Genomic DNA, 17,209 nt, shown 5'->3' with positions numbered 1-17,209 from the left:
GCCCAGTCTTTAGCGCTGTGAGAGCTCAGAGGCCGGTCAGGCCCACCTCGCTCTGCAGTCATCACTACAGTCCCACTCCGTGGCCTCTTCAACCCACAGACTCCCAGGAGAGTGCATCAGGTGCAGGTGAGGGTCAAGGCCTTGCTCCACTCCTCCAGCCCAGATGGTGTTGGGAACGATTTTCCAGACCTTCAGTCTGAGCCTGCTTGCCAGGAGCAAGCCGACTCCCTTAAGAGCTCAGCTTCTCAGAAGGGAGACTGGTTAAGAGTAGAATGTGAACGTTTTAAAACAATAACTGAGAAAATGACATGAAGGTTGTGTTGAACAGTTTGATGGAAGTATTTCGGAGTGCATGTGAAAACCCCACACTGTACCCCAGAAGTGCATTAATGTACATAGTTACCATTCAATAAAAAAATAAATAAATAAAGGAGACTGGAGTCTGCAGCTTGATGAACATGCACCTGCAGTCATTGGACTTACGCCTCAGGACTCCCCTCGGTACACCGTGCCAGTAGGCCAGGGAAGGGGTCCTGGAAGAATCGCGTAGCTATTGTCTGGACAGTTCTCCCCCCATAAAATGTCTGCGGTTCCTCCTAAGGGGAGGAGATTCTTTCCCTGAAGATGAGGATCAGGTAGACCAGGACCTAGTCGTGGCCCCGGAGACCTTTGTGGATCAGCCAGTGAACGGCTTGTTTACCAGCACCACGGGCGTCATGTTGCAGGGCTCCCAGGCGGGTCACGATGACGTTCCTCCACCCGCACCATTGCTACCTCCAATGCAGAATCATCACATCCAAGGGAACTTTGGTGGACTCACTGGCACAGATGTCCACATGGCTGAAAATATGAGCTGTCATTTGAAGTTTGATCCTAACTCTGCTCCTGGGGTTGCTAGAGTTTACGACTCAGTGCAAAGTAGTGGTCCCATGGTGGTGACGAGCCTTATAGAGGAGCTGAAAAAACTTGCAAAACAAGGATCGTACTGGGGACCAATCACATGCTGGGAGGCCGAAGAGAAGCTAACAAATGTACCAGATGGTTAATTTGCCGTTCGGGACAGTTCAGATGATGGTTGTCTTTTAAGCTTGAGCTTTCCCTCCGGTGGTAAAACACTTCGTACTGGAATTGAGCACGCAAATGGCAGGTTTAGCTTTATGAACAACCAGATGTAGGACATACATCCATAGTTGACCTAATTGACCATTTAATGGAGCTTTTGTTATTAAAGGTCTTGGCTGCCTGGATCTGCAACTTGCCCGGTCGGACTGACCCACCCGGTATCCCCGTTCGTCCAGGCACATTCTTCACAGTACCTGTGGAGTTTGGTTATACATCAGTATAGCAGGATACACTTAATTCAGAAACGCCTTTGCCAAACAAAATGATTATTTGCAGGAGAAGCACTACTGAAAGATTGAGAACCTGCATCTTGCACTTTGGGAATAAGAAAAAGACTGAAATATAGTTTATAAACTTTCATTTCCATCAAAATCTTCTGCTGCCTAACTATTTCAGTTTTACGTGTGAAAGAATCGTCAATGTGTTTAGGGGAGGTGTCTGCAAGTCGTTTTGAGTTTATTTCGGTTCTTTAAAAAGGGAAGTCTTGAGGTTTTAGAAATGTGCATTATCTTTCATCAATGTGCAGAATCACAACATGATTTATCAAATTCTACTTATCCTGCCCCATCTTTTGTTGCTATCCACTGTGAGTTTTATGCATTAAAAGCAAATTTCATGTGTATTCAACCCTAAGTAAAGTCGAATGAAACCTAGATTGAAAATTGCTGTCTTTTTAAATGGCCCATTTTCAAAAGATAGTGGTAAATAAACATACCTATGTGATAAGACAGAATGTATGTAGACACCAAAAATGATTTTTAATTTCATACTTTAAAAAGATTTATTTAGAACTATGAATTTATAGAATCTTAGGTAATAGAATGAAGATCTGCAACAGATCTTTGACAATGCTCTTTTCTAAATTATTTTGAAGGTAGTGCTCATTTTTGGAGGGGTGTGAAAAATTGAATTTTTCTTTTGCCTTCATTTTCATCTTGAGGTTTGTCTATTTTAATAAATGGCCTTACATTTAAAAATTGCAAAGAAATGTATACAACCAGTTAGAAATTGTTACCTTTTCTGTCATCAAACTTGGGTACCAATTGACATAACATATAAAAACCTATGGAACTAGAACAATTATTTTAGAAATATTAGATGAAAAAATAAAAAATAAATAAAAATTTTAGAATATACTTATTTTTATCTCAGAATATTATGGATGTACAAATGTTTTGGTTAAATAAATTACTTTTGTACGTTTGAGTCAAAGTTGTAAGTGTGCCCATCACCTAAGCAGTATGCATTGTAACAATTAGGCATGAATTTGTCCATCTCCTCCTCCCCCCTCTCACCTGCTTGATTTCCCATGAATATTATTTCCCTATGTGCACACAAGTGTTCACTGATTAGTTCCAATTTCTATAACTCTCTGGGTGAAGTGACTCACACCTGTAATCTAAGACTTTGGGAGACTGAGGCAGAAAGTTTGCTAGAGGTCAGGAGTTTGAGACTAGCCTAGTAAGAGGGAAACCCCCATCTCTACAAAAGAAAGAAGGAAAGAAGGAAGGAAGGAGAGACAGAGAAAGAGAGGAAGGGAGGAAGGAAGGGAAACTCCTTTTGGAAAATAAATTGACGAAAGTAAAAGAAAGCAAGAGAGAAAGAGAGAGAGGGAGGGAGGGAGGAAGAGAAGGAAAGGAACAAGAGAGAGAGAAAGGAGGGAAAGGAAAGGAGAGGAAAGGAAAGGAAAGCTTGGCATGATGGTACATGGCTATAGTCCCAGCTACTTGGGAGGCTGAGGCAGGAGGATCATTTGAGCCCAGGAGTTTGAGGTTACAGAAAACTATGATGATGCACTGTGCTGCAACTTAGACAACAGAATGAAAAATAAATTATATAACTCAATACAGACAGAAGAAAACTAAAGAGAGAAGAAGAGAAAAACATGAAAAACAATTTACAAAATTAGATATCAAAAGGACAACGAACAAATAAAAATGTGTGCAAATGCAGAGTGATCAGAAAATTGAAAATTAAAACTAAATTAGTTACCTTTATGTATCCAGTAATGAGAAGTGGTGAAGGGATGTAGAGAAAGTAGTGTTCCCTTAAAGTGCCTATACTATTGTAAATTGGCACATCTATTTTGAAAACTCTTTGGCATTGCCTGCCTAATGTGGATATATGCATATTCTATGGCTCAGCAATTTCACTCTTAGCTGTATATCTAATAGAGTACATGCATAGTAACAGACATGTAAAAAGACTTGTAGTAGCATTAACTATAAACTTTAAAAATTGAAAATAACCCAAATGTCCATTAGTAATTAATTCATTGGATAAGTAAGTTCTGGTATATTCATTAAAAGAAATGCTAAGAGTAATTTACAATTATTTTTTACTACCAATACCTTGAACGAATCTCAGAAAGACATTGTTGACTTAAAAAAATTAAAAGACAGGCACAAAGAATGCATATTGTATATTCCTTTTATAAATATATTTGAAAAACAATTAGACTAGTAATTTGCTTTTACTAGAAAGGAAGGTTTAGTGTTTGGGAGGGGTAGTAATAAATTATGACCACTGATAATCCTCTATTTCTTTACCTGGGTGGTGTTTTTTAAAATGGGCTCACTTTGTGAATGTTCTCTGAACTATGTACTTGTGATTTGCCCCCCCCCCTTTTTTTTTGTATATATACTCAACAAAATAGTTTTTTTAAGTGTGAGAAATGTGTGACCCTTAATGAAATATGAGAATGGAAAAGATAACAAAGCCATATTATTAGTCTTCCTGAATGTGGAACAAATTTGAAGAGTCATGTTTTGATTTGAACTTGAAAAATAGGTGATTATTCACTAGGTGAACTTGTGAAAAACATTCCAAGGGAAAGTTGATATTTGTTTTCATATTCATGTGGTACAATATATTGGAGGGTTTTTTTGCCCCCAAGTCAAGTTTCACTCAAAGACATGATAAAAGTCAATAAGAAAACTCTGATTTTATATCATCTAAATCAACTGCTTCATTAGTAACAAGCCCTGATTTAGTAGAGTGAAATTCATGAGAATTTTTCTAGTTGGACTTGAAGAATATTACATTAAGTGGATATTTTGCTCAATACTACATAATATGACAGAAATAGCAATAATAGTTATTTTTAAATCACAGACGCAATGCCTATGATAGTGTAAACTTTATGCTATTTTTCCTAAACTTCCTTTTCCTCTGTTTATTCTGGCTCCTACTCTTTTCATTTCACTCAGAATGAATAAATTACACTAATAAGTTCTACAATGTAGGTTGTTTATCTAGAATTTTCTAAAAGAGGCACTTGTAAATGTTGTCCATGATGGAAAACTATTCTAGATTATACACTTTTTGGATTTTTAGAAGGTAATCAAATTTGGTAAAGAAATGGATTTTTTGAGTCTAATTTTTAAAGACGATTCGGTAATTATATTGAATTACGACAAACTTTTATTAAGCTAATTGTTCCTTCCAACAAGAACAATCTGTTTGAATTCATGGTCTGATAGGCTCAGAACTACAGACTTGCTTAGAAATAATAAAAGTTTTACTAACATGAGGATTATAGCCTTGCATTATTTAATTTACAAATACATAGAATATGAACATGTTGTTTTATATTTAAGATCATTTTTGATGAATCCAAGAAATGTTTTTCATTTTTGTGGAGTCATTAGTTCCTAGAGATAAGATGTATATATATGTCCAAGAAATTTTATCTGTGCTAGAAAACATCTGATTGTCTTTGGAATCACAATAATAGTGGGCTGCTAAAACATCAGTGGTAAAACAAGGACACTCTGTCCTCATGCCTCTGATATCTACTCTTATCTCAATTATTATTGCATTATCATATTCACATGGCCATTAACTACAAAATGCTGAGATGATCATAAAAAATGAACATTAAAATGAAAAGATGATAAAATAACTCATGTTGGTTTTTTTTTTATATTTAGTAACCGAGCTTTCTTTGGTAAATATCATTTTTTGCTTTTAATTATATCTTAACAAGTAGTGATTATGATGTGTAACTCCTTTTGGAAAAGAAATTGACTTAAATTGACCTACTTTAATTTTATTCATTATCTCTAACTGTTATTAAAACCTATATTTGACATATGTGAATATTATTTGATCTTTTCAAACCACATTCATTCTCATTAAGAAAGCCCCAAGACATTTTCTTTCAGAATATTTTTCAAATATTCTGCAATTTTCCTAGTTATGTGAAATGTGACAGCACTTTCAAGTTCTTTATTATGGTTTCCTTCTACAGCAAGAACCAATTATTCCACACATATTAGTGCCTGGTTTTGAACTCAATATTTAAGCAATTAGTATCTGTATCTATAAATTAATACATTCATATTCCTAACATAGTTTTAATCATACAAAATGAGTGGAAACTGTCTTTTGGGTGCATTAATGTTAAAGGTGAAGGGTGTTTATTTGATGTTAAGTTCAATTAAACTTCGGTTTTGGAAAAGTGAAGGTAAATTTTTGACAATCTTCTGGCTGATTCTATTTCTAGTTCTTCATGAAAGAGGACAACTGAAGAAACATTCATATTACCTTTCAAAGGAAAAATGTCTATTTTAGACAAATTGTACTTGTTTTCATATTTTTATACCCAGTAATTGCTGACAAAGATGTTCACATAATGACACCTAATCTACTAAAATTATTTGAACTTTAGTATAAGCCCTTTAACTTTGAATTAAATAATATATTCAGCTGCGAAAAAATGTTTTAAGCACTGACAAATATATTTATATCTATCAGTATAGATTCATACATATCTGATTATGCTATGATTAATACAGAGGTTATTACTTTAAAATGAATTTGTCTGATCTCTTAGCAAGGAAAAGAAAATACTTGTGCTATGCCTAGAGCTATCCAGACAAGTTGAAAGGTAAATGCCTTTCAATTTTAAGTCCATGAAACAGTTTTGGTGGAAATTAAAATTCATTTATTCACATTGTTTTCTATACAGTTGGCTCCTATGAGTAACAAAACTGCAATTTACAAGTCCAAATTCATTATTCCTATGTGTTATCTATTGCCAATTCAGTAGGTCCACTTACAAGACTCATATACATTAGAGCATATGTGCTGAAGATAGAAGCTTGATGGCCAGACAAGATAAAGGAACATATAAAAGAGCAATATTTCCATACTTTCCCCAAATAAGATGCTGCTTACAGGACAAGTGATCATAGCCCAGCATTGGAAGACAATGCTTTTCCTTGGCGAGTGATAAATTCTTCCAGCCTGTACAACCTTCTAAAAGAAAAAAGTGAGCAAAAACAGCACAAATACATCTAGAAAAACTGAGGCTGGAGTGAGATAGACATGAAACAATATTTCATTGATTAAAAAAAAAATGAATTGGTCATTTAACCTTCATAAGCCCCTACTCTTACTGGTAGACTGCAGTGATGCTTTGAATCTACAAAATTAGATGTCCAGCACCCCCTGAGAATTCTATTTTCCCTTTCCCAAACCAGATATCAGGTCTATATACAAATGATTGGGAAGATAATTAACAGCATGTATTTTTGGAAAAATTAAAATGACCTTACTCAAAGGTACATGGCCCCAAGGCAGTTGAATTGCTTGAACTCAAGAATCTGAGACTAGTCTGAGCAAGAGTGAGACCCCATCTCTTCTAAAAGTAGAAAAACTAGTGGAGCATCATGGCAGGTACCTGTAGTCCCAGCTACTCATGAAACTGAGGCAAGAGGATGGCTCGAGTTCAAGAATTTGAAGGACGCTCTACCCAGAGTAATGGAGTGAGACTGTCTCGAAGAAAAAAAAAGTACATGGCTTTCTTATACTGAAGAGGTTTCAGGTCTATAAACTGAAATGTTCCTCATAAATTTATTTACTGCTTCACTGATAAATGATATGTCTCTCTCAATGTGGGTGAGCAAATCTTACTTGATAAATCCTCTGTAGTATTCCAATTGCCCTAGATCTGTTGAAACCTTCACAAAGGAAGCTTTGGCATTTCATCTTCATATAGTATAGGCTACTTTTTGGTCCATATTTTAGTCAAACAATCAACCAAACTTTTAAGAGACCTTTCTAGCCTATTGAACTAAACATTGAGTCCAGAATCCTGCTTCAAAAGGCTATTATCAATAACCTAGGATGATCAAATTTTATGCCTCTATATTGTTCTACATTGAGCCCACAATTATAAAACCTATTTCCACACTAATTCTCCAGTATTTTCTTGTATAAATTAGCTAAATCATACCCATATTTTGGTGTTTATCACATCTTATCACAGATTTCACTTTATACTTCATGCTTTAGCACCTGCTAGGATTTGGTTCTGAGAAGAGCACAAAATAATGGTCAGTGAACCATAGAATATGGGATGAAAACTAGTTTTTGTAAATGAATTCTATTGGAGTACATTCAAATTCATCTGTTTATGCATTATCTATGGCCACTTTTGCACTACAACAACAGAGCTGAGAAGTTATGGCAAAAAGCACAGGACTTACAAGCTTAAAATTTCTAGCATTTGTCTCTTTAAGAGCATTTGAAGAGCTTGGAAGTTGTTTCTCTAGTCCTTACAACAAAAAAAAGTTGGGCGAATTGAAAATCAATGGCATTTCTTGTATGCATTAGGAAACAGAGGTTGCAGAGAAAAATACCATCACAAAATTAAGAGAAACAGGTTCATCTTGAAAGGCAGAGCCAGGATTTGCTTAGCAAAAGCAGAGGCCCCTGGAACCATAAACTGCTACGAGATCTTGAATAGTATTTGTGAAGAATTGATAGAATCTGAGGGTAGATAAAATTAAGAAAATCTTGAAGGGCTCGGCACCTGTATGTATCTCACTGGTTAGGGTGCTGGCCAAATACACTGGGGCTGGTGGGTTCGAATCGGGTCTGGGCCAGCTAAACAACAATGACAACTACAATGACAACAACAACAACAACAACAACAAAAATAACGGGGTGTTGTAGTGGGTGCCTGTAGTCCCAACTACTTGGGAGGCTGAGGTAAGAGAATTGCATAAGGCCAAGAATTTGAGGTTGCTATGAGCTGTGACACCACAGCACTCTACTAGAGGTGACAAAGTGAGACTTTGTCTCAAAAAAAAAAAAAAAAAAAGATCTTGAAGGAAGGGCAGAACCCTATGGGGGTCCAACACTTTCATGGGTTTTCTCTTCAAGAACCCTACCATGTTCTCATGGTTAGGATCCAGAAAAAGCATTCATAGTTACGTCAGTGGAAAGAGAAGAGGAGACACCGCCAAATATTCCCAGAGTGTTTTTCATAATAAAAACCTAAAACCTAATCTTGATAAAAAATACTTTGCCAGGACTTCTCCCACTGTAAGTAGGACATTCTATCCACCCCAGCTTTTGTTAGCCCTCTTTTCCCACCAATGATATACATGGGCTGGCCTAGTCAACAGAGATCAAGGTCTCAATGAAATCAATTTGAAAACTGCAGCCAGGGAAGGAAATAAAGAGCAGAGAGAATTAAAAAGCAGTGCCAACGGAGAAACACATATAGGAAAGTCACAAGTCTAAGACATACGTCCACTAAACAATGATATCTGATTGTAATATTGCAAAATGCTCTTCCTTCCCCAGACATGAATAAAAAAAGGGACTCCAAAATAATAACAGTGGGTTATTGTTGAAAGACCTAAAGACATAGACTCTCTCTCAGATTTATGAAAGTCCAAATCAGCAGAAATGACAAAAACAAGAAAAGTCGAGGAAACTTAAGTCTCTGGCATGTAGAATGTCAGGAAATGTTAAGTACAAATACACTTCTGACCAGGTTAGCCCAAATGTTCCCACTAACATCCCATTTGTAGATCTTACATCTAATAAAGATCTGGTATTCAGAACAGAACTCTTACAATTTGACAACAAAAGATCAGCAAATAATGAGCATTATTAAAAAAAAATACACATAAAGTTAACAGGCACATGAAATGGCGATCAATATTACTAGTTTTAGCAGTATTATTTCTCATATTTTTTTAAATTATAGCCATCCTACTCAGTGTGAAGTTGCTCCCAATTGTGGATTTGATGTTCATTTCCCTAATGACTAATAATGCTGATTGCCATTCCACATGCCTGTTGGGTTTACATATATATATTTTTTGAAAAATGCCCATTGGTTGTTGGTCTTTCTGTTGCCAAATTGAAGAATTCTGCTCCAGTCCCAGGCCTTTCTTAGATGTATTATTTACAAATATTTTCTCACAATCTGTACAATTTCTTTTCAAATTTATGTAATTGTTCTTTGAGACTCAAAAGCTTTCAATGATAATAGAGTTCAGTTCAACTATTTTTTTTCTTATTTGGTCTTTACTTTAATGTGATATGTAAGAACTCATTTCCAATCCAAGTTCATATGTTTCTTCTAAGAGTTTTATGATATTATGAATTATATTTATGTTGCGCAACCATTTGAGTTAACTTTTTCTGTGGTATGAAGTAAGGATCCATTCTTTCACATGTAGCTGTCTAGTTGGCCCAGCACCATTTGCTGAAGAAACCCTTTTTCTTTTAAATTGTTTTGTCACCTTTGTTGAAAATCAGTTGCCTATAGATGTATGGATAGATTTTTGGTACTATTAATTTTATCATATTTATTTATATTTTTCTCCTTTTGCAGTACCACATTATTTGTTTTATAGTAAGTTTTAAAATAAGAAAATGTGAGTCATTTTCATATTTTATTTTGATTTTTCAGGATTGTTTAAGCTATTAATAGTCTCTAAAAATTCCAGCTGAATTTTATTTATTTTTTTTATTTGTATGGAATACAAGTGTAATTTTATTACACAGATATGTTGTGCAGTGGTAAAGTTAGGGATTTTAGTGCATCCATCACCCAAATAACATGCATTATACCCATTAAGTAATTTATCTTCATCCACTCCCACACCTCTGAGTCTCCATTGTCTATCATTCCCCACCCTATGTTCATGTGTACACATTACTTATCTCCCAGCTATCAGTGAGAAATGTACTTATCTGTCTTTCTGTTTCAGAGTTATTTCCCTTAAGTTAATGACCTCCAGTTCCATCCATGTTGCTGGAAAAAAAACATGATTTCAATTGTTCTTATGCCATAGTATAGTACTGCAAATCTTTGTACAACCTTTCCTATATCCAGTCACCTAGTGATGAACGCTTAGGTTGAGTCTACATCTCTGCTATTGTGAATAGTGCTGTGACAGACATCCATGTGGAGGTATCTTTTGGATATGATTTCTTTTCCTTTGAGTAGACACCCAGTGGTGGGAGTGCCAGATCAAATAGGAGGTCTGTTTTTACCTTGCAAAATCTCCATGTGAATTTATAATTAGTTTGTTAGTCTGTACAAATAAGTCAGTTGGGATTATGCCAGGGATTTTATTCAAACTGTACATTAGTTTGTAAAGTCTTATCATAACAACTGTGCTAAGTCTTCAAGTCAAAAAGCATGGAATATTTTTCCAATTATTTTTATCTTCTTTCATTTTCAAAAATGTTTTGTAGTTTTCAAAGTGCAAATTTTGCACTCCTTTTATTAAATTTATTCCTAATGACTTTATACATATTTTTGATGCTTATTTGAGTGCAATTGTTTTCTTAATTTATTTTTAGATATTTCATTTCAAGTGTATAGAAATAAAATTGATTTTCCTGTGCTAATGTTATGTTCTGTAACATTGTTGGATTCATTTGTTATGGTATTTTTCATGGATTATATAAACACTTTAAATAAGACTATGTCAACTTCAAGTAGGGAAATTTTATCTTTCTTTATAATATAAATCCTTTTTATTTATTTGTCTTTCCTAATTGTCTTAGCTGGTCTCCAGTAGAATGTTGAATAGATGTCATAAGAACATGTATCCATATCTTTTGCCTGATATTAGGGGAGAAACATCTATTCTTTCATTGTTAACTATGAGTTGATTAATGAAATTAAAATACTACATTAGAAAGCATTAACTCAATGCTAAAGAAAAAAGGGAAATGGACAAAGGAAAGAAAAATACATGAGACATGGCAGACAAAAGGGTAAAATAGAAAATCTAAATTCACTTATGCCAATAACAACATTTAATGTTAATGAATTAAAGAGTCCAAATCAATCAAAAGGCAACATTTGGTAGTCTGAATAAAAACCACGATTCAAAAATATTCTGTCTACAGGAGACATACGTTAAAGACACTGAAAATAAAACCATAAAAAAATACCATGCAAATATCAATCAAAGGGAAAACTGGAGTGACTATACTAGTAGAAGTCAAAATTGGCTTTACAACAGAAAAAAAAAAGTTACTAAAGATAAAGAGAGACATTTTATACCAACAAAAATGTTAATAAAAAAAGATATAGAAGTTACAAGTACATATATGTATATACATATATTTCAAATTAGAAACAAAAAAGAAAAGAGATATAGACGATTCAGCAATAGTTGTAGATTTCAACACTGTGGATTAGTGATGGACTGAAAAGAAGATCAATAAAGTAATGAAACACTTGAACAATATAAATATAAACCAAATGGACCTAATAGACATTTATGGAAAACTCCACTGAACAACAAAGGACTACATTATTCCTACATGAACATGGGAACTTCTGCTAGATACACCATATACTATGCTATAAAACCAAGCTTAATACTCTAAAAAAATATAAATAATATAATGTATGTTTTCTGAGCAGAAAATAGAATGTAATTATAAGTCCATCAAAGGGAAATATGTGGAAAGCAAATATCTGTGGACACTTTTCAAAGGATTTTATTGCAAATGGTTATGAATATATAGTTGTACATCCTCCTTATGAGCTACATGGGATGTTTTGATACAAGTAGATAATGTATAATCAACAAATCGGAGTAACTGATCATCATCAAGCTTGTATCATTTCTTTATATTAGGAACATTCTAATCCACTGTTATAGTTATTCTGAAATATAAAATACATTATCACTAAGATCTGCAGAAATTAATAAATGTACTCCTAATAAACTAATGAGTCAAGAAAGGAATCTAAAGGGAAATTAGGAAATACATTGCAGTGAACAAAAATGAAGACATAACATACTGAGACCTATGGGATGCAGCGACAACATTGCTGAGACAGAAATTTAAAGATATATGTTGGTATTTAAAGGAAAAAGATCTCAAATCATTAAGCTAACATTTCAAAAAAGAAACTAAACCTAAAATAAATGGAAGGAAAAACAATACTAAAGATTAAAGTGTAAATTAAAGAAATAGAAAATAGAAAGGCAAATGAAAAGATCAATGGCACTAAAAGATGGTTCTCTGAAACAGTAAAAGTAGAACAAAACAAAGAAACAAACAAAAAAACCTTTACCTAGTTTTGCCAAGAACAAAGGCAAGATTGATTCCAAATCACTGGAATAAGAAACTAAAGAGAAGACCATTTTACTGACTTCATGAAAAAAAAAAAGCTATATAAAGGAAAACTCTGAAAATTTCTTTGCCAGAAAATTAGACAACTTAGATGGGATTGGCGAATTCCTTAGAAAATCACAAACTACTGAAACTGACTTGGGAAAAATATACAATAATAATAAAACCATAAAATGTAAAGATTTGTATCAATAATACAAAAATTACTGACAAAGAAAAGCCCAGACCTAGATGACCTCACTGCTGAATTTTATCAAATGTTCAAAGAATTAGTTACAATTTTTTACATTCTAGCACAATTAAAAAGGAAAGAATACTATTCAATTTACTTCATGAGGCTATTATAATTCTAATTCTAAAACAAGACAAAAAAGTACCAGGAAAACTATAAAATAATATCTCTTATTAATATTGATACAAAAAGCTTCAGGGAAGTACTAGATCAAATCCAGCCTACATTAAAAAATACATACACCAGGAACAAGTGAATCTGATAATGCTGGAGTAACATCTAAAAATTAAATAAGGTAATATACCATATTAATGGAATAAAAATCAAAAATCTTATTATTATCCCAATAGATACATACAATTATCTGAATAGATATTTTGGCATTTGCCAAAATAAAACCCCCTTTCAAAAGCAAAATATTCAACAAACTAGAAACAGAAAACAACTTCCTCATCCTGACAAAGGCCATGTATGAAAAACCCATCAATAACATCGTATTTAATGAAATCTGAAGCATCATGTAGTTGTGGGAGGTAAATAATGCTGAAAAAAAATTATTTGGGGTTTTTTAAAGAGAAATAGGAGCCTAGTGAAAGAGCTCCCAATGGCAAACATTGGAATAAAATGAGAAGAAATATTAAACACTGTAGCTTGGTGCCCATTACTCAGTGGTTAGGGCATCGGCCACATACACTGAGGCTGGGGAGTTTGAATCCAGCCCAGGCCTGCTAAATAACAAAGACAACAACAACAAAAATAGCTGGGCATTGTGAGGGACGCCTATAGTCTCGCTTAAGCCCAAGAGTTTGAGGTCCGTGTGAGCTGTGATGCCACCACACTCTACCAAGGGCAATATAGTGACACTCTGTCTCCAAAAAAAAAATTGTGTTGAGATTTAACTAATATATATGTGTATATATATATAGTGTGTGATCCATATATATTATATATTCCAAGATATCTATATTTATATGTGGACAATATATTATAACATATGATGAAAATGGTAAGAAAACTGTAATTAAGGAACACTCTATCAAATACCTGGCTAATATCCGAAGGTGCCAAAGTTGTGAAAAACTAAAAAATGTCTGAGAACCTGTTATAGTCAAAAAGAATTTAAGTAGACATGACAATAAATGCAATGTAGTATTATGTAAGAGGTCCTCAAACCAAAAACAAGGGCAATAGATAAAAACTCAAAAAGCCTAAAGTATGTCCTTTACTAAATTATATTGGCTCAGAATAGTTTTAATACTTATAACTAATATAATAATAGGGCAAAACGTCTGTTCGGTATATGGAACCTTTCTGTACTATTTTCACATTTTTATGTAAATTTTAAATTATTCTGAAATAAAAGAATTACATCAAAAAGTAAAGTGGCCAATTCCTGTTTTAGTGCCAAGGAGACATTAAAGGAATATCGTCTGTGCCTTACAAGGCAACTACTTTGAGGAAGATCACCATAGTGTTTTTTGTTGGTTTGTTTTGTCTTGTTTTAGGTAAGGAAGGGTTAAGATCTTCCTCTGTGAGTGGCTGCATGATGGGTTTTGGTGATACAGAAGATATATTTAAATATAAAGTGTTCAAGGTCCCAAGCTTCATCAGAATCTGACCATATGTCTCCATGCCAATTTTTAAAATCATATAGATGCTTCAATGTGCATTTTCTTTGATTGTCTTCCTTTCAGGACTCTCTTAACTAGTCAAGCCATTCACACAGTCCAGATATGCCCATGCCTCTAGTCACCTCTCCCTCCAAATAAAGTAAATAACCAAAAATACTACTCATCTCTCGGTCTACTGTGTGAGTTTCTATTTGTAAAAATCTTGCTTGAGGGGAAACTATAATGCAACGATGTACCTTCTACTGTTAGTCTTAGTGTATCTTTTTTTTTTGTAGAGACAGAGTCTCATTTTATCACCCTCAGTAGAGTGCTGTGGCGTCACACAGCTCTCAGCAACCTCCAATTCCTGGACTTAGGCAATTCCCTTGCCTCAGCCTCCCGAGTAGCTGGGACTACAGGCCCCCGTCACAACGCCCAGCTATTTTAGCGTTATCTTTCACATTCTGATATGTAAGATATGTCGCATGTTTTGTTCCCCAAATTCATTTAGCATAATGTAATAAATATAGTGAACTGGTGTGATAGTCCGTGGAAACTAAGGTAATCAATGGTACTTTTGGACCAAATCTGGCATAAAGCAAGAGAATTTGGCATTCAACAGTGTAATGCATTTCATCATCCTAAGTGTTGAAGATTTTAAAAAATAAGTTTGATGCAGCCTTGGCTGCATAGCAAATGTCAATCCCAAGAATATAGAGAAAAAAATGATTGGTCACAGGAAGGATATCGGTTACGATGTCATCTACAATTTTGTGGCAAACTGATTTCTTGGCCTAACAGTGTATCTTCAAATAGATTACAAGTGTACTCCATTTCTAACATAAAATTGTAGAAGAAGACAATTTATCTACTTGTTTTTGTTTTTACATGCTCAATGTTGGCCCGTAAAGGATCCATAATCCTGCCTTTCTGAGTTTTATATGTGTGTATCAACTGGCTTCTGAAGTGACTTATGCCTCGATGGCAACAGGAAAGGAGTAAAAGATTTATATTGGTCATCAGTGAGGCAAAGGACTGTCAGCTGAATCAACAAACGCCACAAGGGCTTAGGAGCAGCAGCTATTGTGAGTTGTTCCCAGTGACATCCAACAGCAGTTATTTTCCTTGGTGACTGAAAGAACAGTAGAAGCCATCTCTAAGGCTGTTCTGGCCAGTGACCAAAACAGCTGATGTGGTTTATGAAGTGAATCGGGCAATGTCAATAGTTAGCTGAAAGTTTTGGCTTTCCATTTTCAACTTGTAAGATGAGAGAAACCATTCCTCTATCTGTCTTCTTGTTGTTTTGTTTTGTTTAATGGCCAAAAAAATGGCAACATCATCCTTATTTCTTGGGTCAGAAAACTCTAAGTCCTCTTAGATACCTGCACTTCCATGTTTATTGCAGTGTAATTCCCAACAGCCAAGATTTGTGAATCAACCTAAATGCCATCAGCAGATGAATGGATAAAGAACATGTGATAAATATATACGATGCAACACCATTCAGCCGTAAAACAAAATGAAATCCTGTCCTTTGCTACAATGTAGGTAAATCTTTAAGTGAAATATGCATAAGCCAGACACAGAAATATCAACAGCACATGATCTCACAGGGAAAGTAGAATACGGGTTACCAGAGGCTGTGGATAACACAGAAAAGAAGAAAATGGAAGTTGGTCAACAAGTACAAAGTTGCAGTTAGATAGAAAGACTCTGCCCTGGTGTTCCCATTGCCCAATAAGGTGACGATAAGAAATAACAATGTAGTGTATATTTGAAGACAGCTGGAATGTCTTCATAATTTGGAATGTTATTACCACAAAAAAAATAAAAAATGTTTAAAGTGGCGATATGGCAATTACCCTTATTTGATCATTTTACAATGTATATACTCATTGGAACATACACTGTGCCTCATAAATATGTACAAATTCTTATGTGTCAAATATAAACAAAATATTAATTAATTTGAGGACATAGGAAAGAAAAAAGAAATCTCTAAGTCCTACTGGTGTTTCTTAACTATTTTTGAAATGAATCCATTTTTCTTCACATTCATTTTTACCAACTTTTTGTGCCATTTGTCATTACTAGGAGTCTCCTTATATATCTGATCATTTCCACACTTTAGCAACAAAGGAACAATATGTATGCATTCAACACTCTAAACTTCATAAATGATTTTCTATTTAGAGGTATAATATTGTTTAATTTCAGAAGACATCCATGTAAGAGGAGTAAAGATAGGGGGTATAGATTTATGAAATGAATACGGATAATACCTTCTAAAACATTAAAGACTTGATTTCCAGTTTCTGCTTCTTTTAGGGGATAGTTCAGATTGTGTCCCTTTAATATATAAAGAGTTTAACAATTTTCTTTGAGATAGGGCTATGGTGTGAATGTTTGCATGTCCCTGAAATTCATCTGCTAAAATACTAAGCTTCAAGATGACAGTATTAGGAGGTGAGGCTAGAAGGTGACTAGATCTTGAGGACAGAGTTCTCATGGATGGGATTGGTGGTCGTACAAAAGCAGTCTGAGAGAGCTCCTCTGTCCCTTTCTACAAGTGAGGTTAAGTGAGAAGACAGCAGACTATGACAGAGCAAGACCTCACTGGAAACCCAATCTGCCACCACCTTGATCTTGGACTTGCTGTTCTCCAGATCTGTGAAAAATAAATTTCTTTTGTTCACAAGCCATCCAGTCTATGGTGTTTTGTCACGGAAGCCTTAACCAACAAAGGCAGTGTCCAAACCTAATGACCTAGTCTATGAGGTGCTTGGTCATGAATGTAATAGGGCATATAGTATATAGCAATGGCAATCTA

At 34.5% G+C, this 17,209-nt stretch overlaps 1 pseudogene; it reads left to right on the top strand.

Annotated features, from left to right (window-relative positions):
* The window catches only part of LOC100954221, a 32,124-nt pseudogene extending 30,711 nt beyond the window's left edge, over positions 1-1,413 (top strand).
* Positions 1,414-17,209: the final 15,796 nt, after the last annotated feature.

Source organism: Otolemur garnettii, unplaced genomic scaffold, assembly GCF_000181295.1.
Source record: "Otolemur garnettii isolate 467f Iridium unplaced genomic scaffold, OtoGar3 scaffold00124, whole genome shotgun sequence".
Classification (NCBI taxonomy): Eukaryota; Metazoa; Chordata; class Mammalia; order Primates; family Galagidae; genus Otolemur; species Otolemur garnettii.
Note: the sequence above shows the minus strand (reverse complement) of the source record. Positions and strands in the feature narration are given on the sequence as shown.